We start from the raw sequence: 27942 nt of genomic DNA, 5'->3' as shown, positions 1-27942 counted from the left end.
TGGAAAGTTTCTGTTGAGGAATCCACTGACGGTATTATGGGAGTTCCCTTGTAGGTAATTAGTTGCTTTCTCTTCTTCTGTTAAGACTCTCTTTGTCTTTAACCCTTGGTATTTTAATTGTGCTCTGTCTTGGTGTGGGCCTCTTTGAGTTCATCTTGTTTGGGACTCTGCACTTACTGGGCTTGTATGTCTATTTCCTTCACCAGGTTAGGGGAGTTTTCCATCATTATTTCTTCAAAGAGGTTCTCAATTTCTTGCTTTCTCTCTCCTCCTTCTGGTACCCCTATGATGAGAATATTGGTATGCTCGATGTTGCCCCAGAGGCCCCTTAAAGTAACTTCATTTTTTAAAATTCTTTTTTGCTGTTCTGATTGGGTGTTTTCTGTGATCTTATCTTCTAAATCACTGATTCAATCCTCTACTTCATCTAATCTACTATTGATTCCCTCTAATGTATTCTACATTTCAGTTATTGTAGCTTATTTCTGACTGATTCTTTTTCTTGTTTTCTATCTCCATTTTTATGTTTCCTATCTCTTTGTTGAAATTCTCCCTGAGATCATTGAGCATCCTTATAAAAGTGTTTGGAATTCTGTATCTGGTAGATTGCTTGTCTCCATTTTGTTTAGTCCTTTTTCTGGAGCTTTGTTCTCTTATTTCATTTTGGACATGTTTCTTTGTCTCCCCATTTTGGCTGCCTCTCTGTGCTTGTTTCTATGTATTATGTAGGGCTGTTATGCCTCCTGTTCTTAGTAGAGTGGCCTTATGTAGTAGGTATCTTGTGGGTCCCACAGGAGCAATCTCCCTGGTCACCTGATCCAGGCACTCCAGGTGTGTCCCTTGTGTGGGTTGTGTGATTCTCTTCTGTTGTAGTTGAATCTTGATTGCTGTTGACACGTCAATGAGAAGGATTGACCCTCAGGCTTATTGGTTGTGAGGACTGGCTGTGACTACAGTGGAGGTGCTATTGTGGAGGGGCTGACCCTACAGAGCAGGACAGAATAGGATTCACTTTAGCTGGGCTCTGGGGTCTACTGAGTCTGCCCTTTGGGTATGTTGTTTGTGACACTAATTGGGTGGTTCTCTAGTGTGGAAGCTGGCCACTGAGTGTGTTGGTTCAGGGACCTCTTGGGAGGGACATTGTTAAAGTCTAAGGTCAGTTGCAATCTGTGCCCTGCCTAGGGCCATTTGGTATAAGCTGCAAAGTGATCTGCAGATGGTTGCCACTTGTACTGGGCTTGGAGCTGCCTGGGAGAGATGAAACTGCAAACTGAGGCTTGCTGCCACTAGTGCCAGGCTTAGGGCTGCTTAGCAAGAGTATGGGGCATGCCGAGGCCAGATACTGTTTGTTAGGTGTTTGTGAACCTTTGAGAGATTTTAGGAAATTCTGCAGCATGAGCCAAGGTCCCTGGGGCAGTGTCTCAGGGAATAACCAGGGCAGGATGAATGGTGTTAGCCAGGTTGATGGAGACTACGATATGGTGCCCAGCTGGGTCTGTGTCCTGAAGCCAGAGAATTCAGTTCCTCCCTATATGTCACTGGCACTTTTTGAGTTGCTGTCCCAACAACTGGATCTCAGAGCGAGTGAGTCCATCAGAGAATAAATCTGTGCATGGACCCTTTAAGGGGAACATGTGGGACTCCAGCCACCCTCCATCTCACTCAGCCACAATTTCCACTGGTTTTCACAGCCAGAAGACATGAATACTTCTCTTTCAGGCACTGGAACTCTGGGCTGGGCAGCCTGGTGTGGGGCTGGGACTCCTCACTTCTCACTTCTCCTCACTTCCCATGAGAGATATACCTCTGAGATATACCTCCTGATTCTTCACTGCCATACATGGGTGTGGAACCAGCTTGTTCCACATCTCTGTCCCTCTTACCAGTCTAAAAGTGGCTTCTTCTGTATTCCCTTAGCTGTAAGACTTATGTTCAGCTGGACTTTAGGTGATTCTCAGTGATGATTATTTTGTTGTTTAATTGCATTTTTGATGTGGTTGTGGGAGGAGACAAGCACAGTGTTTACCTACTCTACCATCTTAACCGGAAGCCACCCCTTTATTCTTTATATGGAAATAATTTCAAAACTTTAGGGTGTTTCTTGAGTTGTTGATTTATTTGATCAGATTAACCTAACAGCATTACTTACATATTTATTATTACAGTTTACCCTTGAAGAATACAGTTTTGAACTGCATGGATCCAGTTATATGTGTTTTTTTTCAATAAATACTGTAAATTTATTTTTTCTTCCTGATGATTTTCTCAATAACATTTTCTTTTCTCTAGCTTACCTTACTCTAAGAATATAGTATGCAATATGTATAACACACAAAACATGTATTAATCTACTGTTTATGTTATCAGTAAGTCTTCTGGTCAACAGTAGGCTCTTAGTAGTTAAGTTTTTGGAGAGTTAAAAGCTATAGATGGATTTGACTGCACAGGGAGCCCCAATTCCTGTGTTGTTTAGTTGTAATTTTGATGTAGTCATGACAGGAGACAAGCACAGTGTTTACCTACTCTGCCATCTTGACTGGAAGCCACCCCTGTATTCTTATAGGTCAACTGTAATCTATTATGACAAAAATAAATAATTATTTTCAATATAGGTAATACCACCATGTGTTTGATTCTATATTTTAAAGTAAGAGCTTTACATTTTCCTCAGCATCATTCAGTCACTAAACCTTCTTATCCTAGAAGTTGAGGCATATATATATATATATATATATATATATATATATATATATATATTTGAAAGATTATCTTTAAAGTTTGAACAGAAGAACCTAATAATAGAGATATGTAAGTCCCTAACTTAGCAATTTTAAATTAACACTTTGTGGAAATTAATTATGTCCTAGGAAATAATTTCATTTCTAGGTTTTGCTAAATTCAATTGAAGCAACAAAGCTTCACGTTAAGTTAGGTCTGGAAATGGTTCTATGTGTTACAAATTGTAAATGGCTCAAGTTGACGGAAAGATGAAAGGGAAGGAAATTACTAATAGTTTAAGATAAACCCAGCTTATTTATAGAAAACAAAAGATGAACTTCCATCATCTCTTTTACATATTAAAAATGTTCCTGAATTTGCCTGTATTCTGCCATCCTTATTTAAGCTTCTCTTACATGGAGCCTCTGTCTCTCTCTCTCTCTCTTTCTGTCTCTGTCTCTGTCTCTCTCTCTCTCTCTCTCATCACATAACACAGACTTCACACTAAAAGGTTTAGGGTATGAAAATTGCATGGTAAGTAGAATAGAATTAAATTATGCAGCCTGATAATGAATCAGTAGTATGATATATTCCACATATATTTGACTGGCTTTCATTCAAATTACCCAATTTCATTGTATTATTTTTAGAATTTTCATATTTCATAATCTTTCTTTGTTCCATTTAGTTTCCCAGGAGAGAGGGCTCAAGATCTTTTAAATTCTGCATAGTCAGATCCCAAACTAGTCTTAAGAACCTTGGAAGAGGTTCAGGCAATGAGACTGAAGACATAAATTAGGCCCACAAGTCTGACAGGGTGTGCTGCATACCATGCTTCTCATCTCAGACCCCTCATTAGGGATGACCCAATCCTAGGTCCTCCTTCACTCAGTCCTTCTTTCCTCACTTCCTTGCAGTGTATCTCCTGAGAATACTCCACAGCCACCCTACTGCATACTGTTCTCCATCTCAGTCTGTTTCTAGGAAACCCAATCTAAGACAGAAGGGGAGTAGTCAATGGCAGTGCCTCCAATCCTTCTTTATTTCTCAAAGACCAATAAAGGTGTAAAATTTTCTAAAGCATGTTTTGAAGGTAAATGTTTTCTAGGGAGAATCGAAGTAGGGGATAAGCTATTTGGACAGTGGGGTAATTATGGTGGAAGGAGACAGGAGATAGATACTTATGGGGAAATGAGATAGGACTTTTAATGCCTTAAATGCCTTGCTGAGGTCTCATTTGCCCCTGTTACAGAGCTTGAGAATGCTGACAGCTGAGGCCAAGTCCATCCGGTTCTCATTCCTGATGGAGTGGTGGATATTGCTAGAGGGACATGTGAAGGGGCTCAAGGTGCAGTGGCACTGCTAAAGGGAGAAAGCCAAGTTAGTTTCAAAGCTTCATTTTGTATGAAAAACAAATGAAGTATTTGAGATGTAGTGGATGTATCTGACCAGTGTTGCTGGAAGCACTAGGGTAACAATAATGAAGGCATTGGCTTTAGAGTCTTAGGTTCAAATCCTGCCTCCGTCATTTACTAGTGATTGTCTTTAGTTATGTTACTTGACTTCTCTGAGACCAGCAAATTTGATTTACTATCAAAGGGCAGTTGTGAGAATTAAAAAAAAAAAGTAATAACCTTAATACAATGGATAGTAGGTATTAAATACATAAGTAATTATTTATTTATACCATGCAGGAATGTGTACAAGTACCCACGTGACAGCTTGTATGGAATAGTTCTCCCTCAGCAGTGGCTGAATATCTCTTTCTTTGGTTCTAGGGCACAGAAGACCACATTAAGGATGTAAAGGAGAGTTTCTTCAATGGAGTTGAATTACAAGGTACAGACCTACTCCAGAGCATAAATTATCCTCTTCATTTCTCATAGTTTGTGGAGTCATTACTTATGCATGTAAATATTTACCTGTGAAATGGTAAACATAATTTATGCAATCCAGGGAAATGCCAAGGTTCATGGGAGGCTATAACTGTTAGACTCAAAAAATCACTGAGGATTTGCTGCTTTTAATGTCATCTGTTGGTTTCTTTATCTAAATTTTAATTTAAGATAGAGTATTTAGCATTCTCTACATTGGCTAAAAAAGTCCTTTCAAATTAAAGCAACCAATAAGCAGCAAAACTGATGGTTCCTGTGAGGCATGATAATTAGAGACATGCATTGAAAACCACAGAATTTGAAAGTTGGAAGTGGCATCAGAGCCTGTTTTGCCTCAACTCCTTTTATGGAAATAAAAGAGAAGCTGGATGGGTGAAGAGACTTGCAGAGTCCTACAGTTTGTTAACGAAGAGACAGGGCATACATAACCAGTGCCTCCAGACCTAAAGTCTAGAATGCTTTCCATTGTATCACACAACCTATGTAATCAGTTCTTGAAAAGACACAGACATGGTGAGCTAGTGTGGCATTTTAGATCACCTATCCACATAGACTCTCTATTGATCAGTTCAGTAAATTATACGTACGCATTTACCCATACTCCCAGACAAAATTTATGCTCATAGCAGCTCAAAGAAGAAATGTGAATCTAATGTGAATCAATATAGTTTGGAGATGGAATCAAAGTAAATTCTCTCAAGTTTACATAAATACTTTGCACTTTGACACTAATAATATACTGCCTAGATTATGGAACTAGAAGAGTATTTTTGTCTGAGGGAAAAGAATTGGATTAACTGTCAGAAAATTAATGATTATGAAATATGTATTTGGTTATATTAAAAAAGTTCTCAACATGAAATATGATGACTAAAAACTAAAATTAGCAAAATGGAAAGGATTATAAAATATATATCTTAGCCCAAAATGTATATTCAAAACTATTGTAGAACCAAGTATCTCCATTTCTTAATGAGTCCCTCCAGTGCTGTTATTTGGGCAGTGTCTGTGTAGGGCGGTGTCTGCTTGCCCTGTCAGGTTCTTCTGCACCCTTGACCCTATTTGGGCCTCAGGGACTGACGTCTTTACACAGGATAATCCAGTTACTCCTTCCCTCAGGTTTTGTGTGGATTTGGTCAGTGAGCGGCTCTGGTAGGAGGTCAGAGGATGTGGAGCTAGTGAGATTGGGGCATTTATGTTCCTGGCTCCTTTCTTGTGGGGCTGCAGTTTGGCAGTTTCTGCATCCCTCTCCTTAAGGTCAGCTGCCCTGGTCCTGTAGCTATGGATCTCACAAGGCTAGCTTCCGAGAAAACTTCCTCCTCTTGCCTCTTCTTGTCCATCATAGGCTCCTTCACCATCCCTGTGGCTTCACTTAATCCTGTCCACTCTTTGATAAATATTCCTTTCATTAAAATCTCTTCAATTAGCCTTTACATTGTGCCATACGTTTCCTGCCAGGGCTATGAATGATGCAGGCATGTACCTATTTTTCACATGTACTGCAATGTATTGTCATTAAATATCTTCAAGTCTTCTGTGGCTTCTTATGCGCTTGCTGTGTTTCCCACTATACTGTAACAAATACATAAACTACCACTTTGCCATATGCAGGAGACAGTTTTCTTATATCTGTTCACCCTTGTATCTGTCCATGTCACCGTTCTTTAAATACATTCCTTCTAGCTCCTTTCCCCTTTCATGGTAATTTCTCTGACCACCTACAGTTATTACTCAGTCTCCATCTGCAATAGTTTAAAATTTTTGAGTCATGACTTCTTTGTGAATCAGATGAAAATATAATTTTTCTCCCCAGAAAAGTACATAAAACATATATATCACAAATTTGAATGTGTTTTATTTTACTAAATTGGTTATTGATTTTGAGCACAGAATAATTTAATTATAGAAAAAATCATGTACAATCTAATGGTGACTTTCTGGAAATAATTGAAATAAATATAATTTGTGCAAAAAAAAAAAAACCTGTCCCAAAAGTAAAGTAAATATTAACTCTACCCAAATTAAGGCATTAGATGTTAACTTTGAATAAGAGGTTGACATAGCAACATGAAAGTTATCTTGGGCACTAATTTGATTTTGACATTTTTATTTTGATGGCAGCTTGTGCTAAAAACTGTGACTCAAAGGTAGATAGTTGTCAAAGAACATCAGAATTTTCCAAGACTCTTTTTGGTTGAATTTATGGAACATCATTTCCTTTGTCCTCAAACCAATCAGTTTACTTTTGCAAAGCTGGCATTGTTTCTCTGTCTATGCCAGAAAATAAAGGGTTACAGTCCATACTTATTTAAAAGTTGTCTAAACAGAAGGAATCTGCAATAGAATTCTCTAGTGTTCTCAGTTATTTTCAGATTTATTTTTTTCTGCAGGGAAACTGAGCAGTCCTTGTAACTCTTGCCTCTAACTTGTAAAAGCACTTTCCCTAGCACTGCAAGGTTGGCATGGATGTCTGCCTGCAATTTCGGCTTTCAGACTGGAGCTTGGACCTGGTTTGATCAACTAGGATGCTTCTGGCTATACATATAAAAGCCCAATTTAATGAGAATTATGCAATAATTATACAGTAAAGAAGTTTATTGTCTCACATAACAGTGAGTCCAGAAGTACAGTCAGGTTTGGTCAGGTTGGTGTCTCAGTAATTCAACAATGTCATCATGGATCCCAATTCTTCCTATATTTTTGCTCTGCTTTCCTCAGTGTGACAGTGTTGAATTCAGACTGGCTTCTCTTATGGTTGCAAGATACGTGCCAACACTATTTGATCCAAAATATATTCTTGTCCACGTTCTAAAAGAGATTGGGACCTTTCCCCCCACTATGATTGGACCAAGGTAGGCCACATAACTTCTCTGTCTACAATAGGAGCCAGAGCAGTCCCATGTGCTGACTGCAAGAACAACTTGACAATGAGGTCTGTTTTCTCTCAGTCTTTTGGGGAGGGGTATCCAAATGAAACCAGGATTCTCTTAGGAAGGAAGAAAGATGGGTGTTGGCAAAGTAACTAATGTCTTCTACTGATATTTTCAGTAGTATCTGTAATAGCACCTGTGGGAAGCATGCAGAAAGATTAACCTTCACTAAAAATATCTGTGAATTAAATCAAACTATGAATTAACTATGTATTAAGTTATTTTGAGAATGGATATTCTTTTTCTCTAAAACATTGGCCTTAAGTTCTATTGTGTTTCAAGAATATATTTTGGAAATCCAGCAGTCTTAGGTACAGTAAGGAAGAACTTCATATTCTGTTATACTTTTTTGAATGAAAACTGTTTAAAAAGGCAGGGGTTTAATACCCTGTTTTTTACAACACCACAACATAAGACATCTTTCTAGATGGTTGATAAGGGACTGAGTCTGAAACATTGACATTATGAATTACAGGATATGCAGTTTCTTTTTTTATCAAAGCAGCAAAATTAGATGTGATGTTAAGAATTACAGGCATTCCATTTATACATAGAATATCAGTATTTTTCCTCATTAAAATTTCAGTTAACCAAGAACCGTCTCATTGTGTAGATAGCCATGCCTAGGTGGTCTCCAAAAGTGACTCTCAAAACAGGGATTATTTAAAGATGTCAGTAAGCAAATATCTAGACCAAATCCAGAAGTTGGTGATACCGCGCTTCTGGATATCAATCTCATTCAGTTGTGAATTAAAGGAAGTGTATAAAATAACAATTTCTCCATTACTTACTTAGACATGACAGTAATCTTGAAATAGATGATTTTTCTTTTTCATTTTGACAGTAGCACTGCTTTGGGGCTAATTATAGAGTTGTTTCTCTATAGAGGTGTTTCCATGGGATTTGGTGGCCAAGTCAGACTCTCCTGAATGTCACTTGACTATTCCCTCTTCACATCCCTCCCATTTAGGCTACTACCTCTCTTGGGCCTCCTCTTTGCACCTCTCTCCATGCTACTTTCCTCATTTCCACATTTTAACTGTCTTTTTTTCTCATTTCTCTCCTTCCTCTGTTCCATAACCTCTTCCTTATAGTCCCTTTGCTGCTGCCATCATTCTCATTGCATCAGAGGACTCTTTCCAGCAACAGAATGTAATAGGCAGTGTTTTCCATTTGAAGTATTAATAATTTGATTCACTTGCCCAATTTTGATCCAGAGAGAAATAAATGAGAGTGAAGGAAACTCCTCTAAATAGGGCTGTTTACTTAATCTACCTGCTTTGGAAACCAGAATCTAGTTATTGAAATAAAACTCATTCTTATAAAAGTTATACATGCTTATTACAGAAAATTGAGATGGTACAATTAGTTGAAAATGAGAAGTAAAAATTATCCATAATCCTACAACCTTAATAATCACTGTCAAAATTTCTTCCATTTCTGACTCCACCCATACTCTATACTTACACATATACCGGTAGATATCTGGGATAATCTTCTGCCCTTGTATGTGTCTTACACTTAATAATAATTATAAGTGTATTGTCTTGCTATGAAATAATTTTTGAAAACACGATTTTTAAAATTACAGACACGCCATTACTGTTAGAAAGTTACATTTTTTCCTTCTAAATAATGCTGCAATGACATATCTTTTTTGTGTATTTAATTATTTTCTTAAGATAACTCCTCAAAGTGTAATTGAATCAAATGCTAAATATTTCATGGATTTTTATTCAAATTGGAAAATTGCCCTCCAGAAATAACATATTAATGTAGACAACCACCAGCCCCCATGAAAAGGGTAGCAGAGCCTAGTTTAGGCAACTTTTTTTTTCTAAGATTGCCCAAAATATATTTTCAAATATTCTGTTTGGCCTTTAAACCCTGCATAGCAGGGGATCTGAAAGGTGCAAAAAAATGCATAAAGAATTTTTAATACATTTCACTAGCAATTTAAACAGCATTAATTTATGAGCAGAATAAATAATGCTTTAGCCATCACTTGTGCTATTTTCAGAAGATGGTAATTGAAACATGAAATCATTTAAGTGGTATAAAATTTTACAATTAGTGAAATTTCCACCAACTACAGTAGGTAAGATTGTTTTAAGTTATTGCAAAATAAAAGATTACACTGCTACGCTAAAAATCATAATGATGCAGTGGAATAAAAAAATTTCTTATACTCTGCCAATAGTAATCACTTTGCCTCATAGACTATTTTGAGGATTATATGAAGTCAAATTTTTAAACATTTTAAAATCGTTCCTTTTCCTGTCCAGCATAATGATTATCTTCTTTATCACCCAGTCAATATGTGCTCAGACAGTCCAAACTCATTCTGGTGCCACTGTAGGCAAAATGCAATTAGGAAGGAAAATTTACTGCTGAACACATCATAGAATAAGGTCCCCAAGCACATATAGATAACTTTGGATTACCCACTACTTTGCATTCTCTCATTAGCAGAGACAATTGGAAGCTGAATAAAAACGTAATTTTATTTGCAGAAATCAGAGTAATCTCTCAGAGCCATGATGCCTTCCTTTCAGAGTTTAGGGAATTCTATGTGGTTTTTATAATCCATAAAGATTCTGAGGAGCAGGAGAAAAAGGCTGAAATTATCAGTTTTAAGAATAAGTATTTGTTATGTATTATTATTACTACTATCATTATTATTTGTGTATCTAATAAAACTGTCTTTACAAAAACAGGCATCAGGCCAGATTTGGTTTATGGGCTGTACTTTGCCACCCACTACCCTCCATGATATTCAGCAGATGACCTGGCTGCCCCAGGGGATTATGGCTCAGTCTGCTTCTCTGTAAGACAGAAACCACTCTAAGTCCTGGTGCTGTGCCCAGAGTTGTATATGTGGGCGGAACAGGGCACTGTGTTGGGGAGTTTTTGACCAAGTGGTGGGTGCAGGAGCCAGAATGCGGGGGCTGTGCTGGAATAAGCTGAGCCTCCCTCATATGAAGCACCAAATGCTTTATTCCAGATCAGGCCCAACTCCCCTAACTCCACGTACACGTAGTCCCTGGGCCCTGGGCCAGTACTGTACCCTCTGAGTCCCTAGGAGCCCCTGTGCTGTGGTCTGACCACCAGCCCTGCTCTGGCATGGTCCATTTGTAGCTCTTCAGGGAGTTCAACACTTCTTCTGTCCGTGGCTCCAGGACTCTCAGGTGAGGAAGGTTTTCTGCCCCATACTGGAGCTGTAGCACCTCTGGCCCTTGGAGCTGTGCGCCCAGGCCTGAGCCTCTAGCCTGGTGTGCCTTCTCCCTGGCCTACCTCTCCTCCTGCCATAGCGAGTGCAGAGGCTGGTTCTCGGCCATGAGCTCCAAACCCTATCCTCCAGGGTCTTGCTCTCTGCCATGACTTGGCCCAGGCCTCCAGCACCTTTTCTGCAAACTCCAGCCTGAGGGCACATAGTCTGGCGGTAAAGTTGTTAGCTCTCAGTCAGCACAGAGAACTCCGCTGGATCCATCGTGAGCAGGCCCCACGCAAGCGATCCTGGACTTGGCCTGCAGTTAATGGTGGGTCTTGCAGGCTGGTGGCTGGCACGGGGCCGGCCACACACACAGGCCTATTATCATCACTTTAATATCATCAAACCTCAAAGTAGATATTATTATCACCATTTCATAGATGAGAAAACCAAGGATTTTGACCCAAATGAGTCCTGAATTTGAATACAGGCTCTGCCATCAGCTAGCTCAGTGATCTTTTGAAGGTAGAGTATCAATACATGGAAGCAATTGTTATTTTAGGATCACGGTACTAGAAATACAATAGCACTGAGACACAGTTTCTGCCCTTAAGAAGCTTAAACTTTAGGAGCAGTTAAGAAGCTGTTGGGAGTGACAGAAAATCCAACTGAAAATAATTTAAGAAAAAATAGGAAATTTATTAGCTCGCAATATTAAACAGTCCAGGGACAAGACTAGTTTCAGATTTGACCTAAGGCTTCAAATGCCATTCTCTTGCTCTCCATTTCTCGGTCCCACTTCTTCATATTTGATCCATTCTGCAGCCTTGTGTTGTAAAATGACTTCTTCTGGTGTGAATTTTCATCCAGGTTCTCTGGCCCAAGTTTCACTGCATCTTATTGGCTGTCATAGGGCACACGCCCATCCCTGAACTAATCATTGGGGCTTGGAGAATGATTGGTGCTAAGTGGCTTTGCTCTAGATCTGGTATGGGACCTCTGGGTGGGTGGAGTCAATGGCACCAGAAATACAAAAGCTTATTGTAAGAGAAGGTGAAGACCCTCAGGAAGAAATTTAGTTACCAGAAGAAAGAGAAATAGAAGCTGGGGAGTGGAGGAAAATGTCCACAACAGAGGTAGGAGTCTTAAGAGCCTAGACTATTAGACTCTATAATGTACAGAATCCTGCAGAGACACAGAAGAGGAGTTGCTGACTCAGTCTAGGCCAGGTCAGGGAAGTAGATCTGGGGGAACAACGCTTAGGGTGAAACCTGAAAGACAAGTAGGGGGTAACCTACACCCTGGGCTAGAGAGTAAGCAGAGGCCAGATCAGATAGGTCCTGGAGTTTGCATGATGGAGTTTGGACTTTATCATGAGGGTGGTTGGAACAGGTCTCTTCCTATGACCTTCTGCATTATTAAAGCATTTGTTTTGAATCTTTCCTACTTTTTCCCTCATATTTTTATCTTAACTTTTCTCTGTTCCTATTTGCTGTCTTAATGACAGCTAAGCACTCTGCTTGTTTCCTGCATATTACTTTTTCTGTGTTCCTTGCCCCACAGATCTAGTTGGATTTAGTAGGTCACGTCTAGCATCAGCTCTGGTGAATTAACCCAGGAGAATTTCTAGATCCCTCAACTGAATAATGGCTTTAATAATGCATTATTCTCTATAAGGGAACTTAATATATGACAGAAGTGGCATTTCAAATTGTGGAGGAAAGGTGAATTATTCATGAATGGAGTTGGGACCACTTAGTAGCCACCAAGAAAAACAACAACACCAAAGTTAGATACTTACTTCAACCAAATAAATGCCAAATGGATCTATAATTTATAAACAAAAATCATAATACTAGATGAAAATGAGTGAGTTTCTTTTAGAAATAATCTTGCATTAATAAAGACCTTTATGAATATGAAACAAAACCTAAGATTGATTAATTCACTAATTTATTAAAACTAGACAATTCTGCAATGCAGAAACCATCATGAACAAAGCCAAAAGACAAACAGCATACTAAGAAAAATATATGCAATTCAGATTATCTACTAAGGACTAATTTCATTAATATTAAGCGTTCCCTTAAGTCAATCAGAAAAATAATGACTAACCCAAAAGAAAACCTGATAGAGGCTATTCAACAGAGTTCACAGAAAAGGAAGTAGTGATATTTTTTAAACTATGAAGAAATACTCAAGCATTTTCATAATTAGAAGGATGGTAAATGGAACTATCATAAGATCCTGTTTTTGCTTATCAGATTATGAAAGATTAAAAATTTTGATAACTGGTTTTAGTGCCAGTGGGGAAATGGGCACTCCATTACATTGCTGCTGGAATGTCAATCAATATGGATTTTCTGGAGGGGAATTTGACAACAGCTATCAAAATTACCAAGTCACACAGACTTTGGCCCAGTAACTCTACTTAAGGGAAATTATCTTACACATATATAAGAAAGAGTTGTTTCTGCAAGGCTATTTATTGAATCATTGTAATAGCAGAAGGTTGTAAAAACAAAGAAACAAACCAAAATATCCCAAAATATGCTTTAAGAGCAGGCTAGTTAAAAAAAATTATGGTACATTTATACCTGAAATAGGACACAAGCATTAAAAATAATAATGCATCATGAAATATTCTCCAAAATATGTTCTAAGAGAAAGAAGTGGGGTGCAGAACAATGCATATAGTATGATACTATGTGTGTAAACTGTATGCTAGTGTGTGAATTTGCTATGTCAGGAAGGAGACTCAAGAAATTGGTTACAGTCACTGCCTCCAGGGAGGGAATCTAGTGGCTTGAAAGACAAAGGTGGGAGCGGCAATTATTTTGTGAATGTATTTCCTCTCTGAAATATCTCTCTCCTCCCTCAAAGCACATCTGCCTTTTGATGCTCTCACAGGCCAGCTGACTCCACCAACTTTTTAGGTCTTCTCTTAAATAAAACGACCTCTTTTTAACATTCACATGTTCCAGAAACTATATGCTAACTTATCTAATGAGATATACATATAAATCCCTTTGTAAAGTATAAAACACTGAACACAAGTAAGGAATAACTGTTATTAGTACTAGTCCAATATCTTGAATTATATTACTTTGGCAAGCAAAGTGAGGACAAGTTGGAGTAGAAAGATAAATTTCCCTGATCCTATGTAGATCTAAGCTTTCCACTCTTCGGTGTATTTAATCTTTCCTTGTCAAAGAAAGAACCACATCTTTCTAAAGTTTAGTATGGTGCTTAGCTCACTGTGGGTGTTTAACACATGTTAAATAATAATAATAATAATAGTAATAATAATAATAGCTATTTATGGACCATTGTACCACTTGATAATACTTTCCCTGCTATTGAATCACACCTTTTAGCAAGCCATTTTAATAACGTATTCCTAACTAAATTAAGGTGCAGTAATTCACAGTGAGAATTGGTATTTATATAAAAAGGAGAACTGGCAAAAAACCAATGATTTAAACTGCTTCTTTCCAATTTCTCCTTGGTGCCATTAATAATGGTGCCCTTTGGAAATGTCTTTTCTTCTTTCAAATACCTTATTATAATTGTGATAGGCTGGCTAGAGGATATTGTCTCCCCATTTGCTGTGTTTTTCCCCTTCCCTTTGCTTTTATAGTTTGTGATCTGCCATGGGAGAAGGGCACCAAAGGGGAAAATAACCTAATTTTAACCTTTAATTGCTCTTGCTCTTTAACTGTGGCTCTGAATCTGCAGCCTCCCTGCTCATTGTGCTGTATTGCTCCTCAGCCATGGCACATGTACACGTGGGATTACTCGTATATAATGTCTGGGGGCCCCTCCAAGGCAGATGCTCTGTGTCGCTCTAAAAAAAAATGTATGTTTTATGTGCCTTGGGTTATTAAGAATTATGTCGGCTTATTAAACTTGTATGCAATATTAACCCTTTAAAAGGATAAAAATTCTCTAGGTCCTTTGAGAATATGTCCACAGAGCCGAGTTTCAGAAATCCAGGTAGAATGAAAACGTGCACTCATATCCCCAAGCCTCACACATGCCCTAGTGTCCTCATGTCTGTGGGGGATATGTTCTAAGACCCCCAGTGAATATTTGAAATTTTGTATAGTACTGATATATATATGTCTATATAGACACAATTTTTCCTATACACCCATACCTATGATAAAGTTTAATTTATAAATTAGACACAGCAAGGGATTAACAATAATAACTAATAATACAATTTAACAATCATAACACTATATTGTAATACAAATTATGTGAATGAGGTCTCTCTTTCTCTTTCAAAATATCTTATTGTACTGTACTCAAAGGAAGCATTTTACAGCTTCTCTTTGGCGTATCCAAGTTGCCAGCACCACACTCTTGTGCGTTAGGGCTATTACTAAGTAACATGAGGGTTACTGGAACGCAAGCAGTGTGATGCCTCAGCAGAAGATCTGCTAGCAGAGCCAGCTACTAGGTGACTAACAGGCTGGGAGCATATACAGTGGAGATGCCGGACAAAGGGATGATGCACATCCTGGGAGGGACGGAGCAGGATGGTGTGAGATTTTATCATGCTATGCAGAATGGTGCTCAATTTAAAACTTATGAATTGTTTATTTCTCGAATTTTCTGTTTAATATTTCCAGATCATGGTTAACCATGGATAACTGCAACCCAGAAAGCAAAACCATGGATGGGGGAAGGGGCTACTGTATTGGTTATCTTACCTGGAATGCCCTTTTTCTGCTGGGTAAACTCCTACTCAGTATTCAATGCTCAGCTAGAATGTCATTACCCTTCTGAATCTTTCCTCAATAGAGAAGAGTGGGCAGCTCCCTTCTCTGCTCCCATACCATTTGATTATGCTGAAGCACTTCCCTTGAGCTCTATACTTATCTGCTTTTGTGACTGTATCTCTCATCAGACTGTGAGTTCCTTATCAGCAAGAGTGTTCCCTAGTTACCTTCCAATCCCCAATGGCTAGAACATAGGAAGTACTCAACAGATGTTTCCTGAAGGCATAAATGAATACATTATTGGAAGTGAGAAGTCCTGAGTCTTAATCCCAGCTCTGCTGATAATAATGTGTAGTCCTGGGCAACTTGATTAGCTTTCCCAGATTTCAATTTCCTCAAGTATAAAATGAAGGGACATTTTAGAAGCTCTCTTTGGTCTATTTGATGATTTTGTGTTCTTTCTTGATTATTATTATGATTATTAACTCCTTTTTTCAGGGATTATATATTGTGTCATGGTGCTCAGCACACTGTTTAATAAATATTAAATTACTCAGGGAAACATAAATCTAAAAAGTAACCTATAATTGCGTTGTTGAGCAAATGACTGGTATCACCTCAAATCAAAAGGATTGGTCCTTCGGCGCAGTTAGCTTTGAAAAAGCATCCATCATACAGAGCTTTCTGTTCACATTCTCATGCATCCTTAAATTTGAATAGAGTGATGGCAGAAGCCAGATCTCAGAGACAGTAGTTAATGGAAATGAATGACAATCATTATCATGAATTCATGTTATTTATTGAGTACTTATTTTGTGCCAGGTAAATTACACACATTATTTCTAATTTTCAACACAACCTTACAAAGGAGATTGTCCTAAACCAAAACCTTAGAAAACCATTGAACCAAATCTTAGAAAAGTATGTAACTTGCTATTCCAATTATTGATTGCTATGTAACAACCCCCCATTTCTCCCCCCAAAAATGTTATAAAACAACAACTGTTTTATTATACTCCAGTATTCTGTGGGTCAGGAATTCAGAAACAGCATGGTGGGTATACTTTGTCTCTGTTCCTCTGTCTAGAGCCTCAGCTGGGAAGACTTGAAATTGGAAATGCCTGAAAGGATGGGGCCACTTTGGAGGTTGATGGTGGTGGTCAGCTGGGACCTCAGCTGGAGCTGTTGGGCACAATATCTACAGGTGGCCTCTACACATGTGGTCTCTTGCTTTCTCACATCATGGTGACTGGGATCCAAGAGGGAGCAGCCCAAGAGAGAGCTTTCCCAAAACAGCTATATTGTTTCTCGTGACAGTTTCAGAAGTAAGGGAGTGTCACATCCATTGTAGTCATAGGCCCACCCAGATTCATGGGGAACATAGCCCTCCCCCCCCCATTAAAAGATTTAATGTCACATTGTAAGAAGAGCATCTATGATAAGAGATTTTGTGGGCATCTTGGAAAATCTGCCACAATTGCCCAAGGTTTTGGAGTTAGAAAGAGATAGAGATGTGATTGAACCTGTCTATTTTAGTTTAAGAGTTGTATACTTTTCATTACACCACAGGGCCTCAGTCATTTGATTATATAATAATTGGATGAAGATTTCCTTTGTTTGTAATGTAGGTAAGATTAAGTTTCCATAAAATCTCAATTATTCCCTCCTTACTTTTCTCTCCCCTCATTTCACCTCTTTTTTTCTTTGGACTCAATGGCTTCACCTGACTTTTGTTTTTGGCTCTGTTTTTTCTCTTCTTTCTTCTTGGTAATATTCTTCTTCTCTCAAATTCCACATAGCCAAGGCATTTCCTTTATTTTAAGTCTTTTTGAGTCTGAAAAATTATGAAACTACCTTATCCTTTCATCCCTTGCCACCCTCCAAGAAAGACTGTATCCGTTAGAACTTCTTAGTTATAGAGAAAGACCACTTATTTGTTATACATTCCTGGAGTTACTTATAGCAAGTCTGGTTGTGTGTGTGTGTGTGTGTGTGTGTGTGTGTGTGTGCAACCCCTGGATGGACTGGCCTGGCTATTGGCATTGTCTGGGAAGGTGAGACTGGGATTATTTGTGGAGCCTACTAGGGCAATGGGCCTCAACTCAGGCAGTACATTAGAACTACCTGGGAAACTTCTACAAAACGCTGATGACTGTTACCCCCCCAGAACTATTAAATCAGAATCTACGGGGTTAGCGCCTGATACTGGTATTTTAAACAACAACAACAAAAATAACAAAAACTTCCCAAGTGAATAAAATGTGCTGTCACTTTTGAGAACCATTGCACTGAAGACGTCTAATGTTTTCAGTTGAGAATCATTGAGAATCCCTGAACTGGGATTCAGAAGTTGGGGGGCGTGGGATAGACTCTATGCCAGAAGTGGGAACCACATTATCAGGTAGGGAACACTTCTGTAGAGGGTGAGGACACTCAGGATTGCCTTGCATCAGAGGTTAGCTCTGGCCACACTTTGGGTCAGAGGAGCGGTGAGCACGCACTGGGGTTGATGGAGGAGCCCTCACACAGCTCCACTGAAAGGGGGCAGGAAGCCAAAGGTGCTGAGTCCCTCAAGTCAGGACTGGTTTGGAGGCTGCATGTGGGGCATGGAGTGGGTGCAGTGAGGGGGAACTTGGCCTGTAGAGGCAACAGAAACAAGGCAGGAGGTGATATTAATTGAGCAGATTTGGTTCGAAAGCAACAGCCTGAGAAAAAGCAACAATCTGGGGGTGAATGAAGCACAGAAATTCAGAGAATATGTCTCTAATGATGTTCCTTTTAATTTCTTTAATGGTACTATATTGTTTCCTTTATTAAATTATCAGTTGCAATTTTATGTAAAAGCTATCATTCCTACAAATGAAATAATTCTTCATAATTGCAGAGCATTAAAAAAAATCTAAGGATACTAAAATTAATAAACATTAGTTATTTGTGAAGGGTTATTTTACTTCTGTTTCATTTAACTCTCAGTACTGTGAATACTATTTTAAGAGAATTTGTTAAGCTATTTTGAGGACTTTTCTTCAAATTGTAACTTATTACTGTTGTAAAGAGAAATCAAAGTAATACAGTGTAATCATACCACGTGCTCATTTAACTTAGACAAATCAAATTACCCATGCTTGAAAAAAAACTAAAGGCAGAGGTAGGAAGAAATAATTTGAAAACTGCAAACAATTCTGCTATATCACTAAATGTGTATGGCGCTCCATCACATTTTGTGATTCTTATATTTATTGCTTATACCACATATTTATGCATATGTTTACTGAATATAAGTATAGCATAAAACTGCACATATTCATGTACATAGTATTTTATGAGCAACATGAAGGAATTTTACAAATAATTGTAAATACATATACTTGACTTTTGTCTTGTGTGCTAACAGTGCAACCTATCCCACACCCAAGATACTATTCCAATGCATATTGCGTAATTCCTGCAGGTGACTACATCAGCTTTCTTCATAATCACATGACCATTTAGTTTTTAGAACTGGAGGACCGGATGTTGTCAGGAAGCCTTCCCTAGCGTGCACGGCCCAGATAAGATACCTCTGCTCTGGGTTCCAGAGCACCCAGTACACACTTCTCTTCCGGGCTTTTCTAGAATTATGTCCTGAACTCCACAGTAATTTTTGCTTGTCTGTTTGTCCTGGCTTTTCTAGAACTATGTCCTGAACTGTACAGTAATTTTTGCTTGTCCATTTGTCTTATCCCTAAGACTGTGAGGGCCTTGACCAGAGAACCTGTTCCTTGTGGTCCCAGTGCCAGGCATAGCATTTGGCATGTAGGAGGTGCTGGGCGAGTATTTATAGGATAAATGATTATATTAATCTCTTCGTATCTATGACTGACCAGTTTCACAGCTGGTTACGATAGTTTGCATTCAATCCCTATATTTCAGATCCAAGCAATTTCAGGCAAATGGTTTTTGATGTTTTTCTTTGCGTGCTCTGGGTTTGGAGACGACACAACCACATTTTATAAACTGTTCCATCGTTCGTCACCAGAAAATTCTTACTGTGCAAACAGAATTTCACCTGCTTTATGTTCCCTTCTTTTTTCATCATTCTGTGTGAATAAGCAAGAGGTACACGGAGAAACTTCTTTTGAGAAGGCAGTTCTTACTTAGAAGATTACCTTTGGGAATTAACGGCCAGGCGGAAGCACAGGGCACGGGTTGTAGATTTATTCTTCCTCTACGAGTGACATTAGCCTCAGTACAGTTTTTGGTGGCAGTGGTACCCTTCCACAAGGATGTACTCAGGCTCACGCATCTGCTTTCGCACACATTGTTAGTATTGGAAGACATTCAGTGTATGGGGCTGAGCCATGTGCCTTAGGAAGGAGTAAAGGAAACTACTGAGGGCTCAGTGGACCAGGGACAGTTTCATAGCTTTCGTGGATCGGTAGGAGCTATACACACCTTTTCAGGTTTAATGTGTCTTCATTCTTAATTGCAGGCACTCACATCAGAGTCTTCATTTTCCTTTAGCAGGTTTAACATTTCCCTCAATGCCAGTCATGAGCATGTATGCTTGGGGTCTGAACTTGTACCACAAGTTCATGCATTTCTTACTTATCTTCCCTGCCGTGCATGTCAGCCTGTGACTTTGCTATGACAGCAAAGGCACGTAAATAGCCGAATGTTAAGGGAATCTGGAGTCATTAGAGGGCTCTGATTTAAAAGGGGTTACTCAGATGCAGCTCTGCAAATGAGCTGAATCTAGACTAGGCTGAAAAATGTGGACTATGCCCCTCATCTGCACTTACCACCCGTTAACAACATACGGATACATTCAGTGATGCATATATTTGTGTGTGTGTGTGTGTGTGTGTGTGTGTGTGTGTACATTACAAATCCCAAGGGGAAAATAAAGGTGACAGTCACTGCTCAAAGCCATGACCTCATTCCTCTTCTTCTGCTCAGCACGCTACTTGTTTCTTTATCCAGGGTCAGAGCTTCTTAACAGCCAAGGAAACACCGCTGGCTAACGATACTGCTCTGACGCACTTGGCGAAAAAAGGGCATGGAAGTGAATCATTAAATCCACTGATAAGGAGGAAATTAATTAGAATAACCAGATGCTCAGGAAAAGAGTAATAAAATTTTACCCTGAGCTTGAGCAAATTAAACTTATATAATTGATTTTAGTCATACTTCAGTTGTATTCAAGTTGGATGTGAAAGAATGGGAAAGAGTTAAATTCTGGTAGAATAATAAACTTAGATAAAGTATACTCTTTTATTTCACACGTGATCTCACATTCAATTTTTCAGCATTATAATTAGGTATGACTTTTAATTATAAAGGCATGAAGAGGGTATTTTAAAACAGATGCAAAAACCCAGTCGACTTCCATAGCAACAAGAGATTTTCTGAATCAAGTGAGCAACAAGAATATTAAAAAGGAAAAACCAACTCCCCAAATATTGGAAACTTATTTGAAACCAAACTATTAAAGAGCATAATAGGATTTGGAAATATGACCAGGTTCTCTTGATAGTTCCTAGCTTTATTTTTTTCATCACTGTCACAGTATTATTTTCTATTTATAATTAGATAAACATAGAGTTTATGCGTAAAGCAATTCAGAACCTGTATTCTGACTCACCATTGTGGAACAAATAAATGTTTTTTAATATTGTTTTTTTATTACTTAAGTGGTAGAAATAAAATCAACAGCAGCAGTGGCGGATATTTGAAGGCACATGGGGTTAGTTTTAGGCATGAGGAGAGGAGCCTAAGGCCCTTATGGCCAGCTGAGCATCTGAGATTAGATATCCCATGAAATTGTTGGGCTGGGAGAGAATCAGAAAGGAAATTGATTGAGGCTTGAAGATTAAATGACTTTGTCCAAATTACCCAGAGAGGTGTTAACCCTATTGAATTCTGTTTCTCTGATCCCCAGTCCAGGTTTTCTTCCATAAACTCCCATTTTTTTGGAGTGGTTGTCCCTAATCAACTCCTCAGGCCACCTGCACCTCAACGGAGCACCTAACAGAGCATCTGTGACAGTAGAGCACCTGCTTGAGTTGAGTCGTAAAGAGAATCTAACTGGTGAAGGTCATTAGCTGGAATAATGTGAACCCAAAATATGAGCTTTTCACACTTGACTGCCAAATCTTATCCTGATTTATCTGGACAACTTTTTCAGTGTGCCACCTAAGTTTGCTTGTTTACATAGACATTCTGCTTTTCAATCTATTTACCTATAAATTGGGTAGAACTGGCTTTCTTACTAGTACTCAAGACTAGAGTGACACCGGGGAAGAGTGTCACTACAGACAAAGTGGGGGATTTGGAGATACCTGGTCTCTGACAACAGTTTTATCTTGGCTCTTGGCTGAGATGAGATTGGAAAGCTAGGACTCGCACTGCTGAACTTGGCTCTAATTTTCTGATTCTCTTTGCAATCATTACATAAAAGAGGGTTAAAAGAGGTTAATAATCTGCCAGGAAGTTACTTTCCCCTTCTTCCTTACACATGCCCTTGTTTCTAAATCTTTTCATCACAAGACCCTCTACCCATCTGCATGTGCTGACGGTCTGTCGTCCTGCCTCTGATGGTTAATTTTGGGTGTCAACTTGGCTAGGCCATGGTAGCCTGATATTTGGTAAATGCTAGTCTAGATGTTGCTGCGATGGTATTTTTTTCAGATGAGATTAACATTTAAATCAGTAGACTGTGAGTAAAGTGGATCACCCTCCAAATGAGGGTGGGCCTCATTCAATTAGTTGAAGGCCTTCGGAGAAAAAAGACGAATGTCTCCTGAGGAAGAGGGCACTCTGCCTGCAGACTGCCTTTGGGCTTGAGCTGTAACACCAACTCTTCCCTGGGTCTCCAGCCCGCTGGTTTACCCTGCAGGCTTTGGACTTGTCAGCCTCACAATAATGCAAGCCAAGTCCTTAAAACCAATCTCTCTCTCTGCCTCTCTCTCTGTCTCTCTCTCTCTGTCTCTCTCTCTCTCTCTCTACACACACACACACACACACACACACACACACACACACACACACACTATTGGTTCTGTTTCCCTGGAGAACGCTGATTAATACACAGCCTCATGCTGTTTGGGAGCCTGGCCAAGAAACATGTGGTTGGTGGGCACTTCTGTCACTGCCAGGATCTCTCACTGGGCAAATTTTCTCTGGGGCCCTTGAAACAGTGTCCCTAACAAAGCAAAGAGGGGTCCATTGGAAGCAGATGTAAAACCTGGGCAAATTTCTCCATTTCCTTGTGGCTCTTGCCCCTTTGGGGTTGTGCAGCTGAAAACGATGGTACAAGGGCATTGGAGAATTGAAACTGAACAAGAGCGATGAGACTTTGCCATCACAAAACCTGCATTCTAGTTGGTGAGGGGAGAGGCCAAAAAACATCTATACCAGCTAGTTTTGCATTGTGACAAGTGTTTTCAGGAAAAAAGGGAAGCAAGGACAGACTAGAAAAAGAGAGGGTACGCTAGAATGGTCAAGGAAGGTTATTTCAGTGAGCTGACATTTAAGTATAGGCTTTCCAATGACAAGTGCCTCTACTGATCAAGGACTACATGTTCTCTTTCAATTAAAACCAGCTTAAAAAATTAAACAATATGTGAATATAGCTTACATGTAAAACATTGAAATAATACTGAAGTATTCATAACCAAAGGTGACAGGTCCCCTTCCTCCTTCACACCTCATTCCTCTTCCACGGGTTACTGCTCATGCACCTTTGCCCACCCACTTCCATGCATATGAGATCTTGCTAAGTCCTCATTCCACCGCATGCTTTTTTCCCATTTAACAATACATCATTGAAATCTGTCCATGCAAATGCATATAAATCTTTCCCACTGAAAAAATTATTTTTTAAGGAATTCTAAAACAAATAGAAAGTAGTAAACATTCAAATCAACTGACGTGGGAGACAGGTCCCACTGTGCTCCTTCTCCAATGCACATGACCGAGATGATGGGGCTGAGGTCTTCATGGAGAGTCCTTAGAGAGGTGACAGGGAGCGGGAAAAGTGACAGCGTAAGGGAAAGGTTATCTGGAATTCTGGAGTTTAGTTCTAGCAATGTTTCACCAAAACATACATGATCTTGGCCAGCATCTATCATAAAAGTAAACTTCCAAATGTCCTAGTAAACAGAGGTTAATCTACATAGATATTAAGAGAAGAAAAAAAGATATTTTCTTTTTTTTGCCTTTTTAAAAGGTTAGAGTGGAAAATTCTTCTTAAATTAGGATTATTTGAATTATGTTGCTCAAGTAATCACCTCATAATTAGCTTTAAACAATGTTGAGAGTTTATTGTTTTTGAAAAGTCCCACCATGCCAGATCCACTTGAGCAAAAATCCCCCCTGGGTTGGTGCCTAAGTGCGATGTCAGAGGGATAGTGGATGAGGGGGGTTCACACAGTGTGAGGGATTTAAATGATAAATGTCTAAGTATTGTTTTGTCTTGTGCACCTGAAACCAATAAAATTAAAAAAAAAAATGCCCCCAAAGATCTGCCTCCAAGACTTCTTAAATTCTGTTGGGTAGGTTTTACTAAGCTGTCTCAGTGCCATAAGCTTGTTGGGAATCTGAAGACTGTTTCAACAATGGTACAAATCCCACATTGTTTTATGTACTGAATGACTAGATTGACATGTAACGGAACTCAGCCACTGAACCCAGTGAAAACCAATAAAGAATCAAACAAATAATCAAAAACCTAGCTTTACAGTCTTTGAGCATGGCCAAACAATGTGCTAAGCATATTCGTATACTTTAATCATTTTATTCTCATGGAACTCTGGGGTGGGTGGGGTTATTCTTTTTCACACACACACACACACACACACACACACACACACACAAATGAAACAAACAAGCAAAAATGTACATAATGCATACAAGGCCATAGGGCAAGTGAGTAGTATCCTAGCTCTTTCTCACTCTAAAAAAACCCATGTTTTTAAAAATGTATTTCATTTTTTAATGTGTAATTTTCCTCTCACACACACATATTCTCACACTCAAGCCTACACACAGTCATACACACTTAAGAGCCTGTTATTTAAAATGTTATTTTTAGATAGAAGATTGAGCACTCTTAGTTGTTCATTACTAGGTAATAAACCACCACAGACTTAGCATCCTAAAACCTAATACATGTGTATCATCTCACAGTTTCTGTGATCAGGAATCTGAGCATGACTTAGCTGAGTCCTTTGCTTAGGGTCTTACAAAGCTGCAACCAAGGTGTTAGTCAGGGCTGAGCTCTCATCACAGACGCGAAGGCAGAAAGATCCACTTTCAAGCCTCCTCAGGTTTTTGGCAAAATCAATTTCCTTGTAGCTGTAGGATTCATGACAGCCTGCTTCTTTAAAGCCCACAATGGGGGGGGGGGGAGAGAGAGAGAGAGAGAGAGAGAGAGAGAGAGAGACTGAGACTCTAGAGCTTTCATTTTCTTGTTTGTTTGTGCTGGCTGTTGGCCAGAGATTGCCCTCAGGTCCTAGAGGTCACCCCCAGTTCTCTGCCTTCTGGTCCACTCTGTACTTCACAACGTAGCTGTTTGCCTCTTCAAGGTCAGTAGAACGAGAGTATGTCTGCTAGCAAGACCCTGTCTTATATAATGGAAGGGAATGGCCTCCCTTCACCTTGACTGTATTTCACTCATTAGAATCAAGTCACGGGGCTCATTCACATTGAAAAAGAGGAGAGTACACAAAGGCATGAATACCAGAAGGTGGAATCATTGGGAATCACTCTAGGGTCTGTCCACCACAAACACTTTTCCAAGTCTTTAAATTGTGAGATACTGGGCCTGATGAAACCTCCTGCCTTCACCCCTTACAAGCACCAATTGCAGAAGGAGTGGCTGTTGTATGAAACCTAGTTGGAAAGTTATCACATTTATGTTAAAGCTTGAATAGACAGATAGACCAATGGAACAGAATAGAAAATCCCCAAATAGACTCCACAGCAAATGGAAATTTTGATTGTGATAAAAATGGCATCTAAAATCACTGGGAAAATAATGGACTTATAAATAAATGGTGTTGGGACAATTGGATTGCAATATGAAAAAGACAAAATTAAATCCATACCAGAATTCCAAATTAATCAGAGTTCTAAATGCAAAAATGAAACAAAAGAAAATAAGTCAATTCTTTTATAGTCCATAGGAAAAGCATTTATAATGTTGCTTCAGAATACAAATGCAATAAAAAATATTAATAAATTTGACTATATTAAAAAAAGTTACACGGCAAAATGCAGACACATAGAAATACACGGAAGGAAAGTATTTGTAGCATGTATGGAAGATAAAAGTCTAATCTACCTAATATAAAAAGAGCTCTTTAAGTGAAAAAGACCCAAATTCAATATAAAAAATGAACAAAAGACATGAACTGACAGTTCATAGAAAAGATGAATAGATGAATTTTAAATACATGAAAACATGCTCAAATTCACTCATAATAAGAGAAATACATAAAAAAAAAACTATACAGAAATATTATTTCTTACTTAGCAGACTGGCAAAAATTAAAAACAAACAAACCTGACAATATACTTTACTGGGCAAGGTAGAGAGAAAATACCACTTCTCCACACTGCTAATATGGCAATCAGACAATACCTAACAAATCTATATATATATATATATACACATTTTGCTTTACCAATCCCATTTCTAGGAATTCACTGTACAATTATATTTCATCCTTGTCTCAGTAATCCTACTTCTATGAATTTACTTCTAAAAATATTTAAAAAGCCCAACATTAATCATCACAATGTTATTTTAAAAGTAAAATACTAGAAACAACTTATTTTTAAAGTTTGAAAATACTTTGTTGCTAAAAATTGCTAACTATCATCTGAGCCTTTTGGCTGGTGAAGGGTTTTTGCCTTGATGTTGATGGCTGCTTAGTGATCAGGGTGGTGGTTTTTGAAGGTTGGGATGGCTGTGGCAAGTTTCAAAATAAGATAACAATGAAGTAGACACAACTGCAAAGCTCTTGCACATGTTGCTGGTTGAATAACCTTGGTCCATACATACAACAGGGTATTATGTATGTAGTCATGAAAAAAAATCAAGAAGAAGATCTCTTTGAACTGATATTCCCAAGATATACTGATAAGCAAAATAAGGCAAGGAATAAAAGAATATATCTACTTTTTGTATAAGACAAAAAGTAAATGTATATCTTTAGTTTGCAAAAAGAAACACAAGAAAGATAAACCAGAGACTAATGCAAATGGTTACCTGTGAAGAGTGGGTGAGAATGAGGTAAAAAGCATAGACATACTTACTTCTTCTCTAAGTGTAATTAAAAAAAATTATATATATATATATATATATATGAATATATATATATTCTGACTTTTGCACTTCATGAATATTTTATGTGCTCAAAGAATAATGAATTGAAAAGCAAATTGTAAAATGGGGTATAAATAGAAACAAAAGTACCTAATCAAACTGATAATATAGTGACACATACTCTGTAATACTAAATGATATATATTCTAAAGAGGAAAATAACTGCAAAGAAATCTTGACCTTTTCTCAGAAGCTTTATTGTTAGCAATGATTATTGGTACCATAATTCTGAAGCTACTTTGTGCATGCAGCAGGGTAGAACACGTGAGAAAGCATATTAATGTAGTTGGAAACAAGCGTTCTCACTGTGAAAGAAGAGAGACATAAGCATAAAATGGGATGGTGAGGAAGAACCCTGGGTGCTAGATATGAGTTGGAAACATTAATATAAATTCATAATTTAAAACTGTTTTTCCTAGTTCTGTTCATTAAGAAAGCCTAGAAGCAACGAAACAAGTATACCTAGAGCCCAAATTGTGGTTTCCAAGCCCCATTCCCCATTAAAAGAAACCAGCACACCTTGGCGAAATGGGTGATTCCAAATTGCTGTAGCGAAAGTTGAAAATGAGCCCAGAACATTGTGACTTAAAATAGTTCAACCTATACATTTATATATACATATATACACATATAGACATACATGAATATGCATAATGTGTTTATGTTTAATTTGTGTATATGTACACACACATGGAGAGACAGAGTTAGAGGGCAAATTAATGTGGGAAAATGTTGAATCTAGAAGAATATACCCATTTTCATGGTACTAGTCTTTCAATTTTTCTGTAGATTTGACATTTATCAAAATAAAACTTTGGAGTACTGGAAAAATTCAAGTGTAAGAATTAAAAATAATAGCAAAAGGTACTACATCCAGAACATAATTTGAAGGTTGAGTGTTTTAGCATCTTACAATTTTGGGTCTGCTTGACATTTGGAAGAAATTTCAAGGATAGGAAAGCATCATCTGTTAAAGAAAAGTTCAAAGGAAGTCAGAGGAGGCGATACTAAATTTAGGAGAAAACTACAGAAGCGATATCAGAAGGAGGGTGGCCAAAGGTCTTCTAAACTAGAATCGTGTGACAAGGCA

At 38.4% G+C, this 27942-nt stretch overlaps 1 protein-coding gene across 1 annotated transcript in view; it reads right to left on the bottom strand.

Annotated features, from left to right (window-relative positions):
- Nucleotides 1-27942, bottom strand: part of HTR1E (5-hydroxytryptamine receptor 1E) — a 73644-nt gene that overhangs the window by 25834 nt on the left and 19868 nt on the right. The gene's annotated exons all lie outside the window — the stretch shown is intronic.

Source organism: Rhinolophus sinicus, linkage group LG05 (assembly GCF_036562045.2).
Source record: "Rhinolophus sinicus isolate RSC01 linkage group LG05, ASM3656204v1, whole genome shotgun sequence".
Classification (NCBI taxonomy): domain Eukaryota; kingdom Metazoa; phylum Chordata; class Mammalia; order Chiroptera; family Rhinolophidae; genus Rhinolophus; species Rhinolophus sinicus.
The sequence above is the reverse complement of the archived record's forward strand: the minus strand, read 5'-3'. Positions and strand labels throughout refer to the sequence as shown.